At 47.7% G+C, this 24,509-nt stretch overlaps 1 pseudogene; it reads left to right on the top strand.

Annotated features, from left to right (window-relative positions):
* The first annotated feature begins 1,942 nt into the window (after positions 1–1,942).
* Positions 1,943–3,780, top strand: LOC102145963 (ADP-ribosylation factor 1 pseudogene; annotated as a pseudogene).
* Positions 3,781–24,509: the final 20,729 nt, after the last annotated feature.

Genomic DNA, 24,509 nt, shown 5'->3' on the forward strand with positions numbered 1-24,509 from the left:
GTCTGGGAGGTTGAGGCTGCAGTGAGCCGAGATTGTGCCACTGCACTCCAGCCTGAATGACAGAAAAAGACCCGATTTCAAAAACAAACAAACAAAAAAAGGAAGCAGATCCAAGCCCCTACCTACCCCCAGTCTTCCTTCCTATGGTCCAAGTCTCAGCATCCGGCATTCTCCCTGGCCTTGGGTCATGACCTGTCTGAGCAGGGTCCTGCTGAGACTGCCACTGGGTGTGGGGTGGGGAGGAAGCCCACAGGATTTCGCTGGCCCCCAGGACCCCATCAGATCAGCAGAGACATGCCCACGGCTGTGGCTCTACCCTGTGTCTGGAAGTGGGTGCTCTTGTGGTCCTATTCCGGCTCTTGTCAATCAGAGCAGCCAGTTCCCCTCAGTTCCTTCCTCCCCAAGGCTGGTGCCTGGGAGGCAGGGCTCCCTTCTCATTGTCTTAATTCTTCCCAGCCCCCTTTGGAAAGGAAGGACATCATTCCAACTGGTTCACCTACTTTGTCTTGCCTGGAGAAACAAAGTTTAGCTCATACTAGGAATGAAAATTTTTTGTTTGTTTGCTTTGTTTTGGTTTGGTTTTAGAGCCAGGGTCTCACTCTGTTGCCCAGGCTAGAATGCAGTGGTGTGATCACAGCTCACTACAGCCTCAAACTCCTGGGCTCAAGTGATCCTCCTGCCTCAGCTTCCTGAGCAGCTAGGACTACAGGCACATACCACCATGCCTACCTAATTTAAAAAAATTCTTGTAGGCCAGGGACAGTGGCTCATGCCTATAATCCCAACATTTTGGGAGGCCAAGGTGGGAGAATCGCTTGAGCTCAGGAGTTCAAGACCAGTCTGGGCAACATGGTGAAACTCCATCTGTATAAAAAATTAGCCAGGTGTGGTGGCACATGCCTATAGTCCCAGCTACTCCGGAGGCTGAGGTAGGAGGATTGCTTGAGCCCAGAAGATGGAGGTTGCAGTGAGCTGAGATAGCACCACTGCATTCCAGCCTGGGCAACAGAGTCTCTAAAACCAAACCAAAAAATTAACAAACAAAAAGTTTTCATTCCTAGTATGAGCTAAACTATTTCTCCTGGCAAGACAAAGCAGGTGAACCACTTGGGATGATGTCCTTCCTTTCCAAAGGGGATTGGGAAGAATTAAGGCAATGAGAGGGGAGCCCTGCCTCCCAGGCACCAGCCTCAGGGAGGAAGGAACAGAGAGGAACCGGACCTGCTCTGATGGACAGGAGCTGGAATAGGACCACTTCCAGACACAGGGTAGAACCACAGCGGTGGGCATGTCTCTCCTGATCTGATGGGGTCCTGAGAGCCAGCCTGACCCTGTGGGCTCCCTCCCCGCCTCACACCCCACATCTTATCTGAGAAATTTTCTTTTTTTTTGGTGGAGACGGGATCTTGCTATGTTGCCTATTGGTCTCAAACTCCTGGGCTCAAGCGATCCTCCTGCCTCAGCCTCCCAAAGTGCTGAGATTACAGGCATGAGCCACCATGCCTAGCCAATGAAAAAATTTAATAACCGGCTTATCCTGCCTGAAACAAAACATCTCTAAGGGGTTTACTAAACACATCAAAACCCAAAACACACCCAGTATCTAACATTTAAAATATTCAGTATAACTCTCAGATTACCTTTTCCTGTGGAGAGACAAGCAGAACAACAGTCTCGAAAAGACTCCCCACACAAAGGAGACTACCGTGTGGTCCGACAGGATCTCTGGGCTGAGTTGGGCAGTTGCTGAGGAGGGTAGAGGGTTTGAGCTTCTCTCTTGGGGTTTTCAATGGTGATCTCAGCAAGGGAGTTAAGAATCAAAGCCCTGGGGCCATGGCTGTGAAACCTTTGAAAGTAGGAGAACCACTGTCCTGTGTCCTGTGGGAGTTTCACTGTCTGCTGCCTCTTCGCTGTCAGTGTGCCTCTTAAAAACACAGATCTTGTGGGAGCGAAACCAATGCCTGGCTCGGAGCAGCAGCCTCTGAGGTGTCCCCGGCCAGCGTCCTTCCACCTGTCCACAAGCATGGGGAACATCTTCGTCAACCTCCTCACGGGCCTTTTTGGCAAAAAAGAAATGCGCATCCTCGTGGCGAGTCTGGATGCTGTGGGGAAGACCACGATCCTGTACAAGCTTAAGCTGGGTGAGATCGTGACCACCATTCCCGCCACAGGCTTCAGCGTGGAAACCGTGGAGTACAAGAACATCAGCTTCACTGTGTGGGACGTGGGTGGCCAGGACAAGATCCGGCCCCTGTGGCACCACTACTTCCAGAACACACAAGGCCTGATCTTCGTGGTGGACAGCAATGACAGAGAACGCGTGAACGAGGCCCGTGAGGAGCTCATGAGGATGCTGGCCGAGGACGAGCTCCGGGATGCTGTCCTCCTAGTGTTCGCCAACAAGCAGGACCTCCCCAATGCCATGAATGCGGCTGAGATCACAGACAAGCTGGGGCTGCACTTCCTATGCCACAGGAACTGGTACATTCAGGCCACCTGTGCCACCAGCGGTGACGGGCTCTATGAAGGACCAGACTGGCTGTCCAATCAGCTCCGGAACCAGAAGTGAATGCAGCCCCCCTCCCCCTCACTCCTCTTGCCCTCTGCTTTACTCTCATGTGGCAAACGTGCAGCTCGTGGTGTGAGTGCCAGAAGCTGCCTCCGTGGTTTGGTCACCGTGTGCATCGCACCGTGCTGTAAATGTGGCAGATGCAGGCTGCGGCCAGGCTTTTTATTTAATGTAAATAGCTTTTGTTTCCAATGAGGCAGTTTCTGGTGCTCCTATGCAATATTACTCAGCTTTTTCTTATTGTAGAAAGAAAAATCAACTCACTGTTCAGTGCTGAGAGGGGGATGTAGGCCCATAGGCACCTGGCCTCCAGGAGTCGCTGTGTTGGGAGAGCCGGGCACGCCCTTGGCTTTAGAGCTGTGTTGAAATCCATTTTGGTGGTTGGTTTTTAACCCAAACTCAGTGCGTTTTTAAAAATAGTTAAGAATCCAAGTCGAGAACACTTGAACACACAGAAGGGAGACCCCGCCTTGCATAGATTTGCAGTTATGGCCTGGATGCCGGTCGCCAGCCCAGCAGCTCCCCTCAGGAACATGAGGTGGTGGTGGTAAAGCAGACCGCGGTCAATTCTGCATGGTCACAGTAGAGATCCCCGCAACTCACTTGTCCTCAGGTCACCCTGCTTTCCATAGCCATGTGCTTATCTCTGTGCTCCCACAGTTCCCAGGGGCCAGGCTGGGAGCCCACAGCCACCCCACTCTCTCGCAGGCTGCCCCACCCACCTTCAGGCAGCCTATGGGACCCAGGGCCCCATCTATCCCTCGGTCACCGTGTGGCCACAGTGGGTCCGTCATCCCCAACACTCATGCTCGCTCAGACACTTTGGCAGGATGTCTGGGGCCTCACCAGTGGGAGCGCGTTCAAGCTGGGCAGGCGGTCCACCTAGACCCACAGCCCCTCGGGAGCACCCCACCTCTGTGTGTGATGTAGCTTTCTCTCCCTCAGCCTGCAAGGGTCCGATTTGCCATAGAAAAAGGCAACCTCTACTTTTTTCTTTTGTATTTTGATAAACACTGAAGAAGCTGGAGCTGTAAAATTTATCTTGAGGAAACCTCAGAACTGGTCTATTTGGTGTCATGGAACCTCTTACTGCTTTCAATACACGATTAGTAATCAACTGTTTTGTATACTTGTTTTCAGTTTTCATTTTGACAAACAAGCACTGTAATTATAGCTATTAGAATAAAATCTCTTAACTATTTCAAAAAAAATTAAAGAAAAAAAAACAAAAAACAAACAAACAAAAAAACACAAGTGGCCGGTGCGATTGCCATCAGCAGCAGCAGACTGTGAAACAGTAGGCTGCCGGGTTCGGGAGATAGTGTGGATAATGTCCGTTTTTTTTTTTTAATTTTTCAAGACAGATTCTGGCTCTGTTGCCCAGGCTGGAGTGCAGTGGCACAATCTCGGCTCACTGCAAGCTCCGCCTCCCGGGTTCACACCATTCTCCTGCCTCAGCTTCCTGAGTAGGTGGGACTACAGGCGCCTGCCACCATGCCCAGCTAATTTTTTGTGTTTTCTTTTTAATAGAGATGGGGTTTCATCGTGTTAGCCAGGATGGTCTTGATCTCCTGACCTCGTGATCCACCCACCTCAGCCTCCCAAAGTGCTGGGATTACAAGCATGAGCCACTGCGCCTGGCCTTGTTTTGTTTTTTTTTGAGACAGAGTTTCACTCTTGTTGCCCAGGCTGGAATGCAATGGCATGATCTTGGCTCACTGCAACCTCTGCCTCCTGGATTTAAGTGAATCTCCTGCCTCAGCCTCCCGAGTAGCTGGGATTACAGGCGGCTGCCACCACGCCCAGCCAAGTTTTGTATTTTTAGTAGAGACGGGGTTTCTCCATGTTGGGCAGGCTGGTCTCGAACTCGTGACCTCAGGTGATCCACCCAGCTCGGCCTTGCAAAGTGCTGGGATTACAAATATGAGCTACCGTGCCTGGCCTAATGTCCAGTTTTAAGAGACAACATCTGCAGATTCCTAGGGCTTATAGCTCGGGAGCAGAGGAGTCAGAAGTCACCCAGTCCTCCCCAGGCTTCTGCAGGCTCCAGGACTCTTTCCTCTGCCCACTGGGAGAAACTAGATAAGCCAAAGCAATGGGAAAGCTCGAGTGTTGGAGGTAGCCAGGGTGTATTGTGTCATGCGGGAGAGGGAGGGATGCTTCAGGCGGCTGATGACTATGGGGATGTGGGTGGCGTACTCCAGTAGAAAACACTGTAATATTTGTGACAGTCCCGTTAACTGTAAAGCACTATCCAAATGCCATTATAAAATCATCCTGTTGTCGACAATTTTAAGAGAAAAACTTTTGCCCAGTTGCCACTAGAGGGCGGCCGAATCTCGCATTGTTGAAAAGGTCCTGGACAGGGAAGGGTCCTTGGTTTACAAAGGGAGAGGGTATAAGAGGGCAGCCCTGGCTGGCTGTGGCCATGGACACGTGGCCATCGGCGGGCCCTGGGTTCCAGTGCGAAGTTGAAGCAGGCCACCTTTGTCAGGGGGTTCCCTCGTTGTTCTCTGGAATCCCTACACCCTGCCGCAAACACACTCGGATGGAACCCCAGGTCTGCAGCCCAGGGCTCTACCCACCCGCTTCCCAGGAGCCCTTCCCAGGGCTCTACCTTCCCGCTTCTCCGCCTTAAGATTTAACGTCGCCATTCATTTTCAGTTCTTATTCCCTGGGCTCCGCTAAAATACCACCTACTCTGAGAAACTCATTTACTCTAAGGAGCTAATAATGGCAGACAACAGTTTAGCTTTTAGCCCTTTCGGGGACACTTACACTTAGGAGATTTGGTTTCTTTTAAGGATGTGTAAGAGTCTCCTCAGGCCCCCTGCACTGGGGGTGATAGCAACTGTAAGGCACTGTGCTTTTCTAGCATGTTCTGGCACTGTCATGAGACCATTCCGAAAAGCCACTCGCACTCATTTCGGAGACAGCCAGGGATGTTTTACAGGAGCTCGACAATGTCTTTTTTTTATTTTTCTTTTTTTTGAAACAGTCTCACTCTGCAGCCCAGGCTGGAGCACAGTGGTGCGATCCTGGCTCACTGCAACCTCCACCTCCCGGGTTCAAGTGATTCTCCTGCCTCAGCCTCCTGAGTAGCTGGGATTACAGGCACCCGCCACCACACCCAGCTAATTTTTGTATTTTAGTAGAGTTGGGATTTTGCCATGTTAGCCAGGCTGATGTCGAACACCTGACCTCAAGCGATCCACCCGCCTCAGCCTCCCAAAGTGCTGGAATTACAGGAATGAGCCACCGTGCCCGGCTGACAATGCCTTTTTAGCCTCCACCTATGCCCCAGACCCCCATGTTCAGCTGGGCACACCTCTGACTGCTTCCAGTGTAGCATCAGAGGGCCAACCCACGCCCACACGCAAGGACGCTCTTGGTGCACCAGCCCAGAGCGCTATCCTGCTCCCCAAGATTGGAATAATATTCACAGCTAATACTTACAGCACTTATATGTCTAGCACTTTTCCAAGTGCTTATACACATTTAATCTTAACTATACAGTAGGGGAGAACCATTACTGTTGCATTACCTTGTTTCACAAAGGAGGAATTTGAGGCCCAGAAAGTTAAGTACTTGTCCAAGTCACACAGCTGGTACGTGGAAGAGCCAAGATTCAAACTCAGGCCATCTGACTCCTTGGCCAGGTTTCTCACCAGCACACGCACTGCCTCTGCACAGAGAGGGTGAAACTGCATTGTCAGTCTGTCCTCACCAGCTCTTCCCTCACCAGAACTCAAGACCAGACCCTCACCCTACTCAACACTGCCCCTTCCTTGCAACCTCAGGCTTGAAGGCCTGGTCTCCTTCCTTTAGTATTAGTTATCATCTGCCGGCTGCTCCTGAAGCTCTCCCCACTGCTGCTCCGGGCTGTAGGGGGCTTGCTGGAGAGAGAGGCAGGCGTTGGTTTGGAGGAGCCAGGTGGACTTACTGCAGCCTCTCTTATTACTCTCTGTAAGCAGCATCACCTCATCTGATTAGCTGGTGTTGGTCCCCATTGCAGGTGGAATTTTCCCATTAGAGTTAAATGAGAGCAGGATCCTGGCAGAGTCAGAAGGAATGTGAATCCTCAAGACCTATTTTCTCTTGTCTTATACAAAATAAGAGCCCACAGAGATGAAATAACTTGCTCAAATTCACAAAGCTCAGTTGGACTGAAGCCATGACTAAAATGGGATCATTGTGTTAATAACAATAACAATGATGAGGCCCAGTGTGGTGGCTCATGCCTGTAATCCCAGCACTTTGGGAGGCTGAGGCAAGTGGACAATTTTTTTTTTTTTTTTTTTTTTTCCTGAGACAGCCTCGCACTGTTGCCCAGGCTGGTGTGCAGTGGCGTGATCTTGGCTCACTGCAACCTCTGCCTTCTGGGTTCAAGTGATTCTTCTGCGTTAGCCTCCCGAGTAGCTGGGATTACAGGCACCCGCCACCACGCCCGGCCAATTTTTGTATTTTTAGTAGAGACGGGGTTTCACCATGTTGGCTAGGCTCGTCTCGAACTCCTGACCTCATGATTCGCCTGCCTCGGCCTCCCAAAGTGGCTCATGGCGTGAGCCACTGTGCCCTGCCGCAAGTGGATCATTTGAGGTCAGGAGTTTGAGACAAGCCTGGCCAACATGGTGAACCCCATCTCTACTAAAAATACAAAAGTTGTCCAGGTATGATAGCGGGTGCCTGTATCCCAGCTACTCGGGAGGCTGAGGCAGGAGAATCACTTGAACCTGGGAGGCAGAGTTTGCAGTGAGTTGAGAATGCACCATTGCACTCCAGCCTGGGTGACAGAGCAAGACTGTGTCTCAAAACAAACTAAACAAACAATAACAACAAAAATGATGACTAACATTCCTTAAGGTTTTACCACATGCCAGATACAGTACCAGCACCAAGCTGGTACTTAGATGCATTATCTCGGTCAATTTTTTCAACAGCACTATAAGTAACAGCTTTAAAAGCTCTGTTACTTTCCTCATTTTACAAATGAAGAAACTGAGATTCCAAGAGATTAAGTAACTTCCTCAGGATCACATGGCTTATAAACTGTGGAGCAGGATGGCTCCCAGGTTTGTCTTTGACTCCAAAGTCGCTGCTCTTAATGATTAAGGCACACAAGGGAATCGCAAGCACTCTGATAAAACTCCTGTGAAAGGAGCCCGAACCTGGCTATGACTTGGTTGGAACTGAGGCACAGGTACGATAGGACATGGAGACAGGCCACAATCATACATTCCAGTCCCCTCCACAAAACCACAGAGCTTGGATGACATGGACCCAGATTTCCCTAGGACAGAACTTGAACCCTGTATACAATTCAGGTTCGTCTATAGAGAGTTGTGCTGGGAAGGGCAGATTATAGGGGATAACATACGGGCCCAGGGAGGAAAATCACCCACTGTAAGTGAGGAAGGATCCAGGCCTAGTGGACAAAGTAGCTCTGGTTCCTGTGCAAGCCTGTGCCGGACCCATGCCTGATCCCCTGGAATGCTTGGGTGCTCTCAAGGGGAGGGCTGCATGGTAAAGCAGAAGGGACTTTGCTATAAGCCCTCCATCCCAAGGAAAGAAGAAGCAGGAGGCTTTCTCAACTGGCAGAGTGGTGACCGAGTGGAGTGTCACATCAACTGGTGTCGATGGCATCACGGGGATAAGATTTGGAGGAGGCAGGTGGCAGCGGGGCCTGTGGAATGGAGTCTTGGAGGAGGGGCTGGGCAGTGAGTGACTGATGCAATATCAGGCACTGCCCCAGGACATTGACTTGATGAAAGGCCCAGAGACCTCAGGACTTTGGAGGGCCTGCTCATCACTGAGGGGCAGAGAGCGCCTCATTAAGTGGACTACAAAGCTTAACGTCCCATTCTGATTCCCTGAGGATTCTGTGATCAAAGCAGTCCCTTCTTGCTGTGCCTTTGGTATGAGCATAAGGCCTCAAAGCATGCAGGGCTGGGGGTGGGGGCACCAGCTTCCCAAATATGCCTTTGTGTTTATATACAATCCTATAGGTGCCCCAGCAACCTGGCAAGAGGATCCCTATTCTCTCTAGATTTCAGAAAGATAAATCAAACCATGGGAAATCCATGGCAGGCATGAACAGCTAATTCTAGTTCACCAAATCTGGGCTAACAAAAGCAGATAAAAAGGTTCAGTGCTGGGAGGTGGAGCTTGCAGTGAGCCGAGATTGCCACAGAACTCCAGCCTGGGTGACAGAGCGAGACTCCGTCTCAAAAAAAGAAAAAAAAAAGGTTCAGTGTAGGCAAGACGTGGTGGTTCATGTCTGTAATCCCAGCACTTTGGGAGGCCAAGGTGAGTGGATCACCAAGTCAGGAGTTAGAGACCAGCCTGACAACATAGTGAAACCCCATCTCTACTGAAAATACAAAAATTCACTGGGCGTGGTGGCGCGTGCCTGTGATCCCAGCTACTGGGGAGGCTGAGGCAGGAGAACTGCTTGAACCTGGGAGGCAGAGGTTGCAGTGAGCCGAGATCATGCCACTGCACTCCAGCCTGGGCAACAGAGTGAGACTCTGTCTCAAAAAAAAAAAAAGATCAGTGTAATCTCGGCATTTTGGGAGGCCAAAGTAGGAGAATCACTTGAGCCCAGGGGTTTGAGACCTGCCTGGGCAATATCAAAAACATTTTAAAAATTAGCCCAGTGTTGTGGCTCACATAGTGGTCCCAGCTACTCTGGAGGCTGAGGTGGGAGGATCACTGGAGCCCAGGAGGTCGAGGCTGCAGTGAGCCGAGATGCCACCATTGCACTCCAGCTGGAGTGACAGAGTGAGACCCCATCTCAACAATAACAGCAGCAGCAGCAGCAGCAGCAGCAGACCAAAACAGCGGCAAAAAAGTTTGGGGAAATATGAGCTGGGTTGTGTCCCAGAAGCTCCCACACAGGAACTGGGGTGGGGGAAGGGAACAGAGGTTTCCGCAGGGGGCAGTCAGTGCCCATACTCTAGATGTCATTTTTGGGTGAGCTTGGAACTGGAGCACAATTTTATCTACTTTTTCTTCTTCATTTTGCATATTAAAATTTTTTAATAGGAGAAAAAGCGTACACCTTTATTTAATGTGTTCATGTTGTGCTCACAGTGATTACCCTTACATTTTTTTAACGTCCTCTTTTCAATATGTACATGAAAATGTCACATGGAACAAAATGGAATATAGTGAGAAGTGTGTCTCTCCCACCCCACAGGCAGCCACTATGGATTGGTAACATCTGCCCAGTGCTTTCCAGCTTAAAGAATGTGTGCTCATAAATTATGTTGTTGGATCCCAGCAACGGCTCCCTAAGATATGTTGGCCCTGAATCATTATTGTCTCCATTTACAGATGGGAAGTCCAGCTCCAAGAGGTTAAATGACCTACCCAGAGTTAGGCATCTAAAGAATGGCAGAACCAAGATTTAGACCCTGGTGGTCAGAGCCCAACTTGTGAAGCCTTCGAATTACACCACATTGCCTTCCTTAGCAAAAGAGCCCTGGTTCTTAGAACCTGGAACATGCCATAAATAGTTGGCCTTCTACAAAGAGAGACTTGTGATTGGTCAGGAAAGAGAAAAATATCTTTGAGTATTTACATTCCAGAATGGACTGTTCATTCTCTGCTCTGAGACACGTTTACAAGGACACCTCTCTTCTGTGTTTTAGAGCATCGTACCTTTAAAAGTCAGCAGCGGGCAAGCTCTCAGGAGAGACTATGCGAAGAGCCTAGTGTTCTAGGGCTGCCATGACAAATTGCCACAAACTGCAGGGCTGAAATCAACACAGTTCAGGAGGACAGAAGTCCAAAACCAAGGTGTTGGCAGAGTTGGTTCCTTCTGGAAGCTCTGAGGGAGAATCTCGGGCTTCTCTGCTGCCTTGTGGTGGTCACCAGCAACCCTGGGTGTTCCTGGGTTTGTAGGGGCATCACTCCAATCTCTGTCTTTGTGGTCGCATGGTATTTTCCCTGTCTGTGTGTCTTTGTTTTCTCTTTTATAAAGTTCCCAGTCATTCAATTTAGGGCCTCCCACCCTCATCTAGGTATGACCTCATTTTAAGTAATTATGTCTGCAGAGACACTGCTTCCACATAACGTCACATTCTGAGCTTCTTGGTGAGCTTCAATGTTCAGGAGACACCATTCAACCTAGTCCTCTCTATTTTTCTGTTTTGTTCAATAAATAGGGATGGCACTATTAGAACATTCTGATTCTTCCTTAACCAGCCATGTCCCAACTCAGGAAGTTGATGCCCATCTTACAAGGAGGGCCAGAAAAAGGGAGCAAGGCACATGGAGGTATCCTCAGAACTGATGGATGGCTGCTGGCAGACACCCAGAAACAGGTGCTGGGCCTGGAGGGTGGAAGTATATACCATGGTAGCTGCATGGTTTGGGATCAAAATACTTGTATTTTAGTGAGCATGAGAATAAGAGTAAGAGTAGGATAGAGGTTGAAGAGAAAAGGGAGGGAGAAAGATGGCTTAATCACACACAAAAAGTAAGTGGTTCAGAATTAATTTAACTTGGAATAAATGATTTTTTTCAAAGAAAATTTTAAAGTTGGAGGTATAAAGGAAAACATGAGTGAATACAGAGATGTACTTTGATCCTAATTGTGAAGTCTATATAGTTAAAACTAAAATGGAATATAAATTAAAGACAAATGAGATGCATCCTATAATTCAACAACAACAACAGAAAACTCATTAAAACTCATCTGGAGTATGAATGGACAAAATATCAAAAAAAAATTTTTGTGGGGGAAAAAAGAGGAGGAGGGTGAACTTAAAAAAAATCAGTCATCACTATATTTCATTGGGGTAAAGACAAGAAAAGTTGGCCAGGGTAATAGAATAGACATACTCTACAGAAACAGATTCAAGCTGTTTAAGGACTTGATATAAGATGAATAAGCTTCAACACAATGCTACAAGAAAGAATCACTGTTTAACAAATACCATCTAAGTGGGTCTTAAAAAGCCGGAGGAAATGGAAAAGCAAATGTTTTTCCACTGTAATGAGAAGAAAACATTTTGACTATTGACGAAATTAGATATCGGAGACAGGATGGATGAATCTAAATGTGTTTTTAAAAGCCTTTTGTGCCACAGAAAGTAATAAAGCAAACACAAAAATGAAAGCCACAGATGGGGGAGAAATATATGTGGCAGATTAAGCTTTCTGTCCAAAATAGCTAAAGAACTGATCTAACTATAAAAGGCCAGTATCCTGCTCCTTTTTGATAAGTACTCGAAGGAAGTGAGCAGAGTTTACACACAATACTTAGAAAAATAGGCAACCCCACCATGCATCTTGAATTTGCAATTTGAGTGAATTTTATAATGTTTTAAAAAATTAATATAAATGATAAAACAATGTTTGATTGTTCAAATTTCCTGGATACTCATTTGGCAAAACCTACGAAACAGTTCCTATCCTTTGATTCCATATCCTAATTCAAAGGAAGTAGCTAAAGAAAACAGAACAAAGTCATTTCTACAAAGTGTTCATTGCAGTATTATTCGAATAACTAACCACTTGCACAGTGATTTCTAAATCAATGTTTCTTAAAACAGGGCCTAAGGACTGTCTATATCAGAGAAGAATCGCTGATGAAAGCCTGAGAATATTCATTTTATCAAGAAGGTCAGTTTATGAAACCCCACTGAAAGTTCGAGAGCCACTAGACTCTACGCAAACCACAGACCATGAGAACATTTGGAGGACTAAAGAATGTTTCAGGTAACAGACCTGTTCATGCATAGAAGTGAGAAGAAGGAATAATGATGACAGCAGAGAGAACACCAAACCCTATAGGCAGTGTCTTGGTCCGTGTTTTGTTGCTTATAATAGAATATCTGAAACTGGGTAATTTATAAAGAAAAGGGATTTATTTTGTGCTGTTATGGAGTTGAGAAGTCCAAGGTCCAGGGGGTGCATCTAGTGAGGGCCTTCTTGCTGGTGGGAACTCTCTGCAGAGTCCTGAGGTGGTGCAGGGCATCACATGCTGACGGGCTGGGCATGCTAATGTGCTAGCTCAGGCCTCTCTTCCTCTTCTCTCTCTCTCTCTTTTTTTTTTTTTTTTTTTTTTTTTTTTTTTTGGTGAGATGGAGTCTCACTCTGTCACCCAGGCTGGAGTGCAATAGCGCCATCTCGGCTCACTGCAACTTCTTCCTCCTGGGTTCAAGCAATTCTCCTGCCTCAGCCTCCCGAGTAGCTGGGATTACAGGCACCTGCCACCATGCCTGGCTAATTTTTGTATTTTTAGTAGAGATGGGGTTTTACCAAGTTGGCCAGGCTGGTCTCAAACTCCTGACCTCAGGTGATCCACTCGCTTCAGCCTCCCAAAGTGCTGGGATTACAGGCGTGAACCACCGCACCCAGGTTCTTCCTCTTCTTATAAAGCTACCAGCTCCACTCCCATGATAGCCCATTAATCCATTAACCCATTAATCTATGAATGGATTAACCCATTCATGAGGGCAGAGCTCTCATGATCCAATCACCTTTTAAAAGCCCCTCCTTTCCATACTGCCACACTGGGGATGAAGTTTCAATATGAGTTTTGGAGGGGACATTCAAACCATAGCAGGCAGCAACAGCACCTGTCTGAGATGCCCACAGGGCAGTGGCCACAAGAGGGTATGGCGGCTAAAGTCATCGGAGTTTTGCAACACTGTGCTTTGTTTAAAAACTAATTATGGTCATATGAGTTTTCATTTATTTATCAAAGTCCCAGGGAGGTCACTGGAAGCAATAACAGAACACCTACAAAGAATCTCCAGGACCCTTGCCTCAAGTCATTGTTTTCTGGATGTCACCCCTTCCCTTTCTCTGTCTTGCACTCCCAGTCCCTGGGTGACTAACAGGCCCTTTCTGCTTTCGACTCTGCCCAAGGCCTCCCATCCCATAGGCATCACCCCACCGTGTCCTTGGCCATGTCCACTGGTGGTGCCAGCGGGTGGAGGTGTTGTTCTCTCATTAGGACAGTTCACTGACCACATATTTTTGCATCAAATAAGGGGGAAAAAGAGCTTAGCAGGCAGTCCACTGGAGACTGCAGATGGTTAAGTATTTCCTTTTGAGGATGGGGAGGTGAGGCAGGTCTGACGGGATGTGTTGCTAAAGCAGTTGTGAGCTTCTCTGGCTCCCAGAGGGCTTACTTCCCTAAGGGCTGATTCCCAAGGCACAGAAATGCCACCGTAGCTCTACTTCCCACATAAGCCTCTTTACTGGAACCTACTGATCCATTCTTGCCCGGAGTCTTGGGGCTTCTTGCCAGTATCTGTGAATGTCACAAGATACTACCGTCCAGCCAAGGTTGGCCAACCTCCTCTAAGAAGGCTGGGCAAATGCCCAGGATGCCAGGCCAGTAGGCGCCTGTGTGGGAGGGGAGAGTTTACTCTACCACGGAGTAGCTGGGGGATATTGGGGTAGCCAGGCTTAGCCCAGCAACATATCAAGGTTTTATTCGTTGCTTTCTGCAGCCGTAAGGGAGAATACAACTCCTCCTTTCAAGCGAGCACATCTGTTCCCTGGCCCTGCAATACCAGCTCTCACCCCTTCCTGGCTCCCTCACAGCTGCCCCCTCTAGGTGGTACCCAGTCTTCTGCAGCCTTGCACGGTCCAGCAGAGGGAGCCCCTTTCCATATGGAGACCAGGCTGGGGAGAGTTTCTTCAGGACACCAGAGTGGGCATTAGGAAACTGTCAGTCGCTCCCAGCCTCCCTCTGGCACCCGAGAATCTCACTGCCACCCCCAGTCCTTCCACAAGTTCCTCCCACAGGGTCAGAAACCAGCCCAGAGAGCAGGTTCCCAGACCTCTGTGCAATGAGTTGCCCTCTGGAGGGAGAGAGGAGAGGAGAGAAACGGCAGAGAAGACACCAGGCAGGCCAGGCGTGGTAGCTCACACTTGCCATCCCAGCTCTTTGGGAGGCTGAGGTGGGAGGATCACATGAGCCCAAGAATTTCAGACCAGCCTGGGCGACAAAGTGAGACCTCATCTCTACAAAAAATTAAAAATATTAGCCAGGCTTGGTGGCACACACCTGTAGTCCCAGCTACATGGGAGGCTGAGGTGGGAGAATCACTTGAACCCAGAGGTCAAGGCTGCAGTGAGCCATGATTGTACCACTGCACTCCAGTCTGGGTGATAGAGCCAGACCCTGTCTCAAAAAAAAAAAAAAAAAAAAAAAAAAGACACATAGCAGATGACTGGCGTCCTGTTGTGACTTATATAATGGACCTTTCTTTCATCTTTAACCCCAAAGTACTTCTTGAGTGCCTACCTTTGTGCCAAATGCTGTGCTGGGAAGCTGCAATCATGAACACACAGACGTGAGTCTGCCTTCACGGAACTTGCAGTCCATGGGGGGAGGCAAAAAATAAACAAATGAGCCAAGTCACAAAATCATGTGAAATTGTAGTGAGTACGCAGAAGGAAATACACAGGTGCAGCGATGGGAAATAAGCGGGCTTCTGCTTCAGATAAGATGGTCAGGGAAGGCTGAGCTGAGCCTGGTTGGAGGGGTGGGCAGGAGCCAGATTAGGCAGACCAAGTTAGGAGATTTCCATTTTTGTCTGAGTCTAATGGGAAGTGACTGGAGGGCTCTAATCAAGTGACACAGTCTGACTTCAATGTCCAAGCCTCACGGCGGCTGTACGTCTGAGAATAAGCTGTGCGGGCAGCAGTGGGAGGAAGGAGAGCAGACAGGAGCCTCTGTAGCGTCCAGGGGGAAGAGGATGCTGGCTGGGACTTGCTGTAGGAGTGGGGAGAGAGAGGTGGGAGGAATTGAGATGTATTTGGGAGGTTGTACCTAGAGGACTTACTGATGGGCTGGAGTGAGGAAGAGGAAACAGGGCTGAATCCCAGATTTCCGGCTTGAGCAACCCAAAGACAGGTGGTACCATTAACCACGGTGGAGGAGACTGGTGGGAGGGAGGCAGACAAAGAACGGGGGTTGGGAGGAGGTTTTGTTGGTCTTTAGGCTTGTCCGGATTCCAAAGTCAAGAAAGTCATTATTTATGTGCCTTTCCTATCAGCCTATTAGACCTCATTTTTATATGTGGTTAAACTGTGGTTCAGCCCAGTGAGTCAAGAGGGCTGAGAGACAGTACTAAGGAGCCAGTTTGCTATTTGGGACCCTCTGCTCCCGGGACAAAAGGCTCCCAGTCTAGTGCCCTCGCTCCCCGGCTGTCATCCCCCTCCCAGACATCTCCCCAAGGTCTTTCAAACTATGTTGGCAAAGTTCCCAGGACAGGATGCTCTGGACCCAAGATGTTTTGTCTCATCCCTAATCTCCCCTGAGCCTCCCTCCTTTTCTCAAAATGCCTTTTCCAGTGCCCTGGGTTTGGTCAGCGTCTAGAAGGTGGGGTGATCAGAGGCTGGACCAGGAACCTGGCAAGCAGAGAGATTTGAGCCTGATGCTGGTTTCGGCTCCCGGCTAGTGTAGGCTCATCAGTTCCCGTCTCTGAGAACTGTAGATTTCTGACTGCAAAATGGGACACAATCCTTCCTTTCTTTATGGGGTAGGAGCTTTGGAGTCAGGAAGATCTCAGTTCAAATCCTAGCCAGCTATGTGACCTTGGGCGGGTCACCTCTCTAAACTACAGTTATATCACCTGAGAAACAGGAATAATAACCTGCTTCCTAGAGGACTCTGGTGAGTATAAAGCAAGATTACAGCTGGGCGCGATGGCTCACGCCTGTAATCCCAGCACGTTGGGAGGTCGAGGTGGGCGGATCGCTTGAAGTCAGGAGTTTGAGACCAGCCTGGCCAACATGGTGAAACCCCATCTCTACTAAAAATAAAAAAAGTAGCCGGGCATGGTAGCCCACGCCTGTAATCCCAGATACTTGGGAAGCTGAAGCAGGAGAATTGCTTGAATCCAGGGGGCGGAGGTTGCAGTGAGCTGAGGTGGTGCCACTGCACTCCAGCCTAGGTGAAAGAGTGAGATTGTCTCTAAAAAAAAAAATAAAATAAAGCAAGATTATGAAATTTTGGATGCTCACACCTAGAGGGTCAAGATACATGGCAGCTAGTGCTATTGTTCTTGCACATTTAAGAAGACCATCCATCCATAAGGAGACAGGCAACAGGTATCAGTTCCTAAAGCAAGTGGGAAATGATAGGATGTGGGACCATGAAACTTAGTCTACATGCCACAAGCCAACACACACACAGACTTCAGGCTGGCCTCTGCAGAGCTAGGAAAGTCCAAAGCACACTGGATATTGTTTTGTGACTTCATTATTTTGTCTCTGTTCCTCAGTGTCCCCATCTGTGAAATGGGGACAATACTTGTGCCTAGCTCATAGGTTGTTATGAAGCTTCAGTGAGCTAGCTTTTTAATTGCTAAATATGTAGGTGTTTAGAATAGTATCAGGAATGGGCTCATGTTCCTCTTGTAGTAGTTGTAGGTTTTCATCAGTATGTGTTCTCTAGAAGGAAACTTTTCTTTAGTGCAGTAGACACTTCTGTTCTCTCAGCTGCAGGAGGGAAGAATGGATAAGCACTGGGCTAATTACAATTTATAGACTGACAATTTGGGGAAAAGGTGCAAGGTTGAAAGATTCATCCTAGCATATTAGAGATTGAAAATGAACCTAGGAGTTCCATGAAATTCAATAGTTTCTTTCTTTTCTTTTCTTTCTTTTTTTTTGCATCAGAATTTCTCGTGAAAGTTTCAATAGGTTCTAAACTCCAGACATCAGAGCAGTACCTGTCTACAGTGATGTTTTCTCCAGTCTAGAGCAATATAGGAAAACAACATACACGATGTAGTAGATTTTTCTTAAATCCAAATTTGTTCCATTTTGAGATTTTGAGGTTTTGTTGGTTGTGCTTTTATTTATTTATTTTTTTGTTTTCTTTTGTTTTGTTTTTGAGACGGAGTCTCACTCTGTCGCCCAGGCTGGAGTGCAGTGGCCAAATCTCAGCTTACGGCAAGCTCCGCCTCCCGGGTTCACGCCACTCTCCAGCCTCAGCCTCCCAAGTAGCTGGGACTACAGGCGCCCGCCACCACGCCTGGCTAGCTTTTTGTATTTCTTTTTTTTTTTTTTTTTTTTTTTTTTTTTAGTGGAGACGGGCTTTCCCTGTGTTAGCCAGGATGGTCTCGATCTCCTGACCTCATGATCCACCCGTCTCGGCCTCCCAAAGTGCTGGGATTACAGGCTTGAGCCACCGCGCCCGGCCTCTTTGTGCCTTTAGTGTTAAAATGTCCTCTCTCTTCTCTTCTCTTCTTTTCTTTTCTTTTGAGACAGGGTCTCACTCTGTCCACCCAGGCTGAGGTGCAGTGGTGTGATCTTGGCTTGCTGCAGCCTTAACTTCCCAGGCTCAACCGATCCTCCTATCTCAGCCTCCCGAGTAGCTGGGACCACAGGTGTGTGCCAGCCCCAGCTAATTTTTGTATTTTTTGGTAGAGACAGGGTTTCACCATGTTGGCCAGGCTGGTCTTGAACTCCTGGCCTTGAGTGATCCACCTGCCTCAGCCTCCCAAGTGCTGGGATTACAGGCGTGAGCTACCACTCCCGGGCTTAGCTGGGTAATTATGAGAAGCATCTGCATTTTCTTTATTGTGTTGGTGATGATCTGCACATATCCAAAGAACTAAAAATAAATGGCAGGAAGTCTGACTTCTTTGAAGCTGGGTAAATATTTATTTTCCCAAAGATCGAACCTCCTTTATACGGATGTAAAGTTACATTCAATGTGCCTTAGGTCTGCAGACTGTAGTCTATGGCTCAAATATACAGGTGGTCAGGATTTACACTGAAACTGTTAGCTATAAAATTATTGTCCCCTGAAAAAAAAATTTCTGTCACTCACCTTGATCCACTACTGGATCGTGGCCAGGGCATAAAAGACACTCCGTATTGGGCGTGTGGCTCACACCCGTAAGCCCGGCACCTTAGAAGACCGAGGTGGGCAGATCACTTGAAGCCAGCAGTTTGAGACCAGCCTGGCCAACAGGGTGAAAATCCATCTCTACTAAACATACAAAAATCAATTGGGCATAGTGGTGCACGTCTGTAGTCTCGGCTACTTGGGTGACTGAGGCACGAGAATCACTTGAACCTGGGAGCCAAAGGTTGCAGTGAGTTGAGATCATGCCACTGCACTCCAGCCTGGGCAACAAAGTAGTTTTTTCCTGTCTCAGGGGGGAAAAAAAGACACTCCCAGTTTGCCCTGATGCTGCCCTGATTCTATTTCACCTCCAGCCTTGACACACTGAGTAAATGGGCTCCCTTCCCTAAGGCCTACTTTCTCCATCTGGCAAATGGGCAGCAGGAAGAGAAGGAAGGGAAAGAAGGCTAAATATTGATCCTAACTGTTGTAGTGTCATTAATCCTTGACAAAGGGCCTCAGAGCTCGGCTTGTCTCTAAATCCACTTTTCTCCAAGCAGAGGGCCAAAATTCCAGGAATAGTAAAGCCATGGGATAAAAATGGAGCAGCAACTTTTCCTTAAATATTTTGGAGAGAAATAAATATGAATATAATACAGAGTAGAACGCAACATTTTGATGAACTTTTTTAAATGAAAAATTCAACTGAAAAGAGATTTCTCAGCTGTGGCTGCTGCTCTAGATCAAGGTAACCAACTTAGGGTCCAAGTTCTTGTTTCTTTGGCTTAGAGGATGCTGTGATCCTCCAAGTCCTGTGAGGCAAATGTCATCTCCTGGGGGCTCAGCACAGGCCAGAGACATTTGGTCAGGGATGAAGATGATTTGTGACAGACAGCAGAGGAAAAGTCAGTCCTCCAAGGCCCTGGCACTCTTCCTTTCCCATTTACCCCCTCCAGATATAAAAATGCACTGGGCACTGGTCTCCAAGCTCAAGACCCTTTGCTGTGAGCCCAGTGAACCACTGTGTGGGCAGTCACTTACAAAGGGTAACTCCAAGAAAAGGACCCTACGCCATCTACTCCCTAAAACTCAGGCCGACTTCTCCAGTGGCTTCAGTAGACACAGGGCCCTGTGGTGGTTAATTTTATGCGTCAATTTGACTGCCCAGGTGCTTGGCTAAACATTATTTGGGGTATCCTCAAGGGTGTTTCTGGCTGAGATTACTATGTGAATCAATAGACTGAGTGAAGCAGACTGCCTTCCCCATGGTGGGCGGGCCTCATCCAATCTGTTGGATGCCCAAATAGAACCGAAAAAGTGGAGTAAGGGAAAAATCAGGCTATCTCTACCTGACTGTCTTTGAGCAGAACGTCGGCCTTCTCCTGCCTTTGGACTCAGACTGGAACTCACAGCATTGGCTCTCCTGAGTCTCCAGCTTGCCAAGGGCGGATCATGGGACTTCTCAGCCTTCATATACATATGGGGCTGAGACGGTCCCATGATCTGCAGTTGGCTATAAATACCTATCTCCTTCCTATTGGCTCTGTCTCTCCGGAAATTCCAGACCAATATAGGCCCTCTACTTTTAGGGGACCATGAAAATGTTTCAATTTTAATTTCTTTTAAAATTAGAAGAAGATGACTATAATAGTAATGAATACATACAAATGAATCAAGGTTGTATTCCATTTGTCTTTATGCCAATGTAGTCATAAAATGTAACTTTTAACATATTTTTATGGAAGAATGGGCCCACGGAGGCATACGTGTCTAAGCGCCATGAAGGCCATGATGTGGCCCTGCTGACACTCCGCAGCACCCCATCCTTGAGGGTTAGGAGGTCAACCCACTGAACCAAGGGGCACACATTGCCTCCTTGTACCTGGGAGCCTATGTGCACTGGTTGGCTCAGTGAGTTGGCCAGAATGGTGTTTCTACTGCCTTCCACTGACTTTGAAGAAGAGGTTATTTTTGGAGCTATTGTCTTGAGTTTTATCTATTAATAGAAAAATTGTGTGTGTGTGTGGGTGGGTGTGTGTGTGTGTGTGTACTTCTGCCTAGCGGTGCAGAAGGCAGAGTGAACCAGAAGCAGGCCTAAGATAAGGAACAGCTTCTCCTTCCAAAGAAGGTGACTAGCAAGGAGCCCTTGTCCCTGCCTCCACAACCAGTTTTCCTCTGTGTCCTGTCCTGGTTCTTGTCTAATTAGGTTGACCTCTCTCTCCTGTAGACCAGGACCAAGTATTCAGTGAGCATACATGATGTGTCACATACAGTTTAGGGAGCGTAAAGATAAACAACAGGACACCTGCAGCTTTCAGAGGCAAACAGTCTTGTAAACAAGCAGTCAGAGCTGAGTACAAAGTGCTGTGGGAAGACACAGCTTAATTCTGCCTGGATACTCTGCGAAGGCTTCGCAGAAGAGGTAGCACTTGAGCAGGGTATGGAAGGATGAACATGTGACCTTAGGGAAAACGGGCAGGTGTACCCTTCCAACCTCCCAAGGGGAAGATTTTATTGTGTGTGAGGAGTGTCAGAAATGTAATAAAACCAACAAAGTTATATTAAATGAGTTCTGGGCTGGGTGAGCTGTCTCATCCCTGTAATCCCAGCACTTTGGAAGGCTGAAGCAGGAGGATTGCTTGAGCCCGGGGCTCAAGACCAGTCTGGGCAACAATGGCAAAACCCTGTCTCTGCAAAAAATGCAGAAATGATCCAGGCATGATGGCACATGCCTATAGTCCCAGCTACTTGGGAGGCTGAGGCGGGAGGATTGCTTGAGCCCAGGAGGCAGAGGATACGGTGAGCTATGATTGCACCACTGCACTCCAGCCTGGACAACAGAGCCAGACCCTGTCTCAAAAGAAAGAAAGAAAAAAAATGAGTTCTGTACATTGTGACCCCCAAATTACAAATCTATTTGTTTTATGACAGCATAAGACCATTTCTTCCAGCTAAGAAGTAGAAACAAGTGTAAATTAAGAGCGCCATGTTACAGAACACCTACCACTACCACAAAGTATGCTTGCCCACAACCTCTTTAATCACCTGCAATTTTGACAGGAAAAAAAGGAAAGAAAGCATTTCAAACTGATGGCATGGCACAAAGGGGAGGAGGGCCAGTGTTCTGGGAATGGCAGGTAGTCCTGTACAGTCAGAAGGAAATATCCATTCCAAAGTACAGTGAAGGGACAGGCATAGGATAGACATTTAGAAAAAAAGAAAGAAAGAAAAGAGAAATAGAAATGTAGGTGCCAGACACAGTGGTCCACACATCCAGTCCCAGGTACTCAGGAGGCTGAGATGGGAGAATTCTCTGGAGGCCAGGGGTTCAAGGCTGCAGTGGGCTATGATCATGTCTGTGAATAGCCACTGCACCCTAGCCTGAGCAACGTAGTGAGATACTATCACTAAAAAAGAAAAAGAAAAAAATAGATGCAGGAATAGCATGCCCCCAGTGAAGCCTCTCGTCCTGGACGAGGAAACAGGTACAGAGAAATGTGAAAGGAAAGTAAATCTTGGGGCCCCCAAATCACTAAGCTAAAGGGAAAAGTCAACCGGGAACTGCTCAGGGCAAATCTCCCTCCCATTCTATTCAAAGTCACCCCTCTGCTCACTGAGATAAGAGCATATCTGATTGCCTTCTTTGGAGAGGCTGATCAGAAACTCAAAAGAATGCAACCCTTTGTCTCTTATCCACCTATGATCTAGAAGCCCATTCCCCTCTTCCCCTTCTTCTTGAGTTGTCCCAGCTTTCCGGACTGAACTATTGTACATCTTACACATATGGATTGTACATATGTACATCTTACACATATGGTCTCCCTAAAATGTATAAAACCAAGCTGTGCCCCGACCACCTTGGGCATATATGGTCAGGACCTCCTGAGGCTGTGTCACGGGCACGCATCCTCAACTTTTTGCTAAGGTTTATTGGCAAAATAAACTTTCTAAACTAACTGAGACCTGCTCAGATATTTGGAGTTCACAGAAAGGAGGATTCTTGCTTTTCAGAGGAGGAGAGCGGCCCCTTTCTGGTCAGCGTGATGAAGTGTGTATTCAGAGCGTGTTTTTCAGCCTCTGAGCTATAATCATCTCAGCCAGTTTAGGAACCATACAGTATGATAGAGGAAAAATATATGTTGGGACTTTGTTCTTAATTCCTGACTCAGAGCTCCTAAGACCCTTGGAATTTCCTGAGTGATAGGAGTGTCTTTTGTTATTCATAATAAGCCCCTTCCTTACACACCTGAGTTTATGCTAATGAGGTGACTCAGGGTAGAACCCCTAGATAGCATCAGGCTGGGGGCTGGTCACCAGAAAGACTAAATACGTGATTAGCAGGTGGGAACTTTCAGTCCTCTGTCCTGACCTCCAGGGAGGGAAGCCAGGCTAGAGACTGAATTACACAAACTCTTTTTTTTTTTGAGACAGTGTCTCTCTGTCACCCGGGCTGGAGTGCAGTGGCACGATCTTGGCTCACTGCAACCTCTGCCTCCTGGGATCAAGTGATTCTCCTGCCTCAGCCTCCTAACTAGCAGGGACTACAGGCAGGTGCCACCATGCCTGGCTAATTTGTGTATTTTTAGTAGAGATGGGGATTCCACCATGTTGGCCAAGTTTCTCTCGAACTCCTGACCTCAAGTGATCTGCCCACCTCGGCCTCCCAAAGTGCTAGGATTACAGGCATGAGCTACCGTGCCTGGCTAAGTTACACAAATTCTTGTACAATGAGTTTCCAAGAACCTCTGGGTTGCCAAACCCATGTCTTGCCCTTGGCATCCCTCCTTGGCTGTCCTGACTTGTATCCTCTATAATGAATCCATGATCATAAGTAGAGCAATTTCTTGAGTTGTCTTCTACAGATTATCAAACCTGAGAAGAGGGTCGTAGGAACACCCAAATTTGTAGTCAGCCAGGCTAAAGTGTGGGTCTCCTGGGGACCCATTACAGCTGGCATCTGAAGTGGTGGTAGTCTTGTGGGACTGAGCCCTTCAACTTGTGGAATCTGATACTAACTCCAGGTAGATAGTGTCAGAATGGAACTGAACTGGGGATACCCAGCTCATGTTGGAGAATTGGAGAACTGATGTGGAAAACTGACACATATTTGGTGTCAGTAAAAAAGCACACATTTGGTTCAGAAGCAGTGTTAGGAAAAAATGTGCAGAGAGAAATGATAATTCACAAGAAAGTCTCAACCTGGTTTAAGAGAGTCAATTCTTTTTTTTTTTTTTTTTTTTTTTTTGAGACAGGGTCTCACTCTGTCACCCAGGCTGGAGTGCAGTGACATGATCATGGCTCACTGCAGCCTTGACTTCCAGGCTCAAGTGATCCTCCCACTTCAGTCCCCCCAAGTAGCTGGTACTACAGACGAGCACCACTACACCTGGCTAATTTTTGTATTTTTTTTTGTAGAGATGGGATTTTTGCCATGTTGCCCAGACTAGTCTTGAACTCCTGAACTCAAGTGATCCATCATCCTTGGCCTCCCAAAGTGCTGGCATTAGAGGCATGAGCCTCCCTGCTCAGCCTAAGGGAAGCAGTTTACACAGCAGCTCATGTACTTCACAGTTTGCTTATGGCCAACGTCAAGTCCTTTGGCTTTGGAGTCAAGCCTATAGGAAACAGCTCAAAAAATAGGGCTTCCCAGGAAAACTAGATCTTTTGTTCATTTTAATGGCAAGCTGGGAGGCCCAGATAGAGGATATGGAATATACAAGCTCTCCTAGCTCTCATGGGAGGCAGATCCTCTGGGAGGGTGTGAAAAAGAAGAGGCAGGACCAGTCTTAGCTTGGCTTTTTCCCTGATGCCCTCAGCGCCTTTGGGCAAATTGCTCCCCTCCTGGGCTTCAGTTTTCTCATCTGTAAAATAAACAGCACCAGACTTGATGATTGCTTAGGTCCACCCACCCCCAGAGCAGAATTCTGTGGCTCTAAACTGAGGGAGAGTGCCCCCAGAGACTGTTAGGTAAGGAGACTCAGTAAATAGCTGGACACAAAGTTCATCTCATTGAATAACTATGAGCGTTGAATAAAGGAATACTTCAGGGGAGCCAACAGCCTCCAAGTTACTCCTGCTCTGCCCCTGAGCCAGATGCATTCCATGAAACCA

Source organism: Macaca fascicularis, chromosome 7 (assembly GCF_037993035.2).
Source record: "Macaca fascicularis isolate 582-1 chromosome 7, T2T-MFA8v1.1".
Classification (NCBI taxonomy): Eukaryota; Metazoa; Chordata; class Mammalia; order Primates; family Cercopithecidae; genus Macaca; species Macaca fascicularis.